Here is a 2,500-nt window from a genome sequence, read left to right as displayed (position 1 = left end):
GAGGCATGTGTGTGTGGCTGTGGAGGTGCTGTGTGGGCCTTTAATATCACAGGGCCAGTGGCTGGGTGATATGCCTGGGTGCTGGAGCTCTGACACAGGGCCAGAGAGGCATGTGTGTGTGGCTGTGGAGGTCCTGTGGAGGTGCTGTGTGGGCCTTTAATATCACAGGGGGAGAAGCTGGGCCATGAGCCTGGCCCCTGGAGCTCTGATACAGGGGAGAGAGGCATGTGTGTGTGTGGCTGTGGAGGTCCTGTGTGGCCCTTTAATGTCACAGGGCCAGTGGCTGGGTGATATGCCTGGGTGCTGGAGCTCTGACACAGGGGCAGAGAGGCATGTGTGTGTGGCTGTGGAGGTCCTGTGGAGGTGCTGTGTGGGCCTTTAATATCACAGGGGGAGAAGCTGGGCCGTGAGCCTGGCCCCTGGAGCTCTGATACAGGGGAGAGAGGCATGTGTGTGTGTGGCTGTGGAGGTCCTGTGGAGGTGCTGTGTGGCCCTTTAATATCACAGGGCCAGTGGCTGGGTGATATGCCTGGCTCCTGGAGCTCTGACACAGGGGGAGAGAGGCATGGATGTGTGGCTGTGGAGGTCCTGTGGAGGTGCTGTGTGGGCCTTTAATATCACAGGGGGAGAAGCTGGGCCATGAGCCTGGCTCCTGGAGCTCTGATACAGGGGAGAGAGGCATGTGTGTGTGGCTGTGGAGGTCCTGTGGAGGTGCTGTGTGGGCCTTTAATATCACAGGGGGAGAAGCTGGGCCATGAGCCTGGCCCCTGGAGCTCTGATACAGGGGAGAGAGGCATGTGTGTGTGGCTGTGGAGGTCCTGTGGAGGTGCTGTGTGGCCCTTTAATATCACAGGGCCAGTGGCTGGGTGATATGCCTGGGTGCTGGAGCTCTGACACAGGGGGAGAGAGGCATGGGTGTGTGGCTGTGGAGGTCCTGTGGAGGTGCTGTGTGGGCCTTTAATATCACAGGGGGAGAAGCTGGGCCATGAGCCTGGCCCCTGGAGCTCTGATACAGGGGAGAGAGGCATGTGTGTGTGGCTGTGGAGGTCCTGTGGAGGTGCTGTGTGGCCCTTTAATATCACAGGGCCAGTGGCTGGGTGATATGCCTGGGTGCTGGAGCTCTGACACAGGGGGAGAGAGGCATGGGTGTGTGGCTGTGGAGGTCCTGTGGAGGTGCTGTGTGGGCCTTTAATATCACAGGGGGAGAAGCTGGGCCATGAGCCTGGCCCCTGGAGCTCTGATACAGGGGAGAGAGGCATGTGTGTGTGGCTGTGGAGGTCCTGTGGAGGTGCTGTGTGGCCCTTTAATATCACAGGGCCAGTGGCTGGGTGATATGCCTGGGTGCTGGAGCTCTGACACAGGGGGAGAGAGGCATGGGTGTGTGGCTGTGGAGGTCCTGTGGAGGTGCTGTGTGGGCCTTTAATATCACAGGGGGAGAAGCTGGGCCATGAGCCTGGCCCCTGGAGCTCTGATACAGGGGAGAGAAGCATGTGTGTGTGGCTGTGGAGGTCCTGTGGAGGTGCTGTGTGGCCCTTTAATATCACAGGGCCAGTGGCTGGGTGATATGCCTGGGTGCTGGAGCTCTGACACAGGGGGAGAGAGGCATGGATGTGTGGCTGTGGAGGTCCTGTGGAGGTGCTGTGTGGGCCTTTAATATCACAGGGGGAGAAGCTGGGCCATGAGCCTGGCTCCTGGAGCTCTGATACAGGGGAGAGAGGCATGTGTGTGTGGCTGTGGAGGTGCTGTGTGGCCCTTTAATGTCACAGGGCCAGTGGCTGGGTGATATGCCTGGGTGCTGGAGCTCTGACACAGGGGGAGAGAGGCATGGATGTGTGGCTGTGGAGGTCCTGTGGAGGTGCTGTGTGGGCCTTTAATATCACAGGGCCAGTGGCTGGGTGATCTGCCTGGGTGCTGGAGCTCTGACACAGGGGCAGAGAGGCATGTGTGTGTGTGTGGCTGTGGAGGTCCTGTGGAGGTGCTGTGTGGGCCTTTAATATCACAGGGGGAGAAGCTGGGCCATGAGCCTGGCCCCTGGAGCTCTGATACAGGGGGAGCATGGATGTGGCTTTGGAGAAGGCAAATATCTAGAGTCTCCGCTCCACTCCCCTCTTTACCTTCCTCGGTGTAAAACTTTGACCGCCAGTTTTTCAAAGTCTTACACCGAGGAAGGTAAAGAGGGGGACCGGTCGGCGAAACTAGAAGTTTCCCCTCTCTTACCTTCCTCGGTGTAAAACTTTGACCGCAAATTTTTCAAAGTGTTACACCGAGGAAGGTAAAGAGGGGGACCGGTCGGCGAAACTAGAAGTTTCCCCTCTCTTACCTTCCTCGGTGTAAAACTTTGACCGCAAATTTTTCAAAGTGTTACACCGAGGAAGGTAAAGAGGGGGACCGGTCGGCGAAACTAGAAGTTTCCCCTCTCTTACCTTCCTCGGTGTAAAACTTTGACCGCAAATTTTTCAAAGTGTTACACCGAGGAAGGTAAAGAGGGGGACCGTTCGGC

The sequence above is a fragment of the Trachinotus anak genome, unplaced genomic scaffold, assembly GCF_046630095.1.
Source record: "Trachinotus anak isolate AG129_WGS33_773 ecotype Australia unplaced genomic scaffold, CSIRO_AGI_Tana_v1 ptg000063l, whole genome shotgun sequence".
Classification (NCBI taxonomy): Eukaryota; Metazoa; Chordata; class Actinopteri; order Carangiformes; family Carangidae; genus Trachinotus; species Trachinotus anak.
This window is presented reverse-complemented; position numbering follows the sequence as displayed.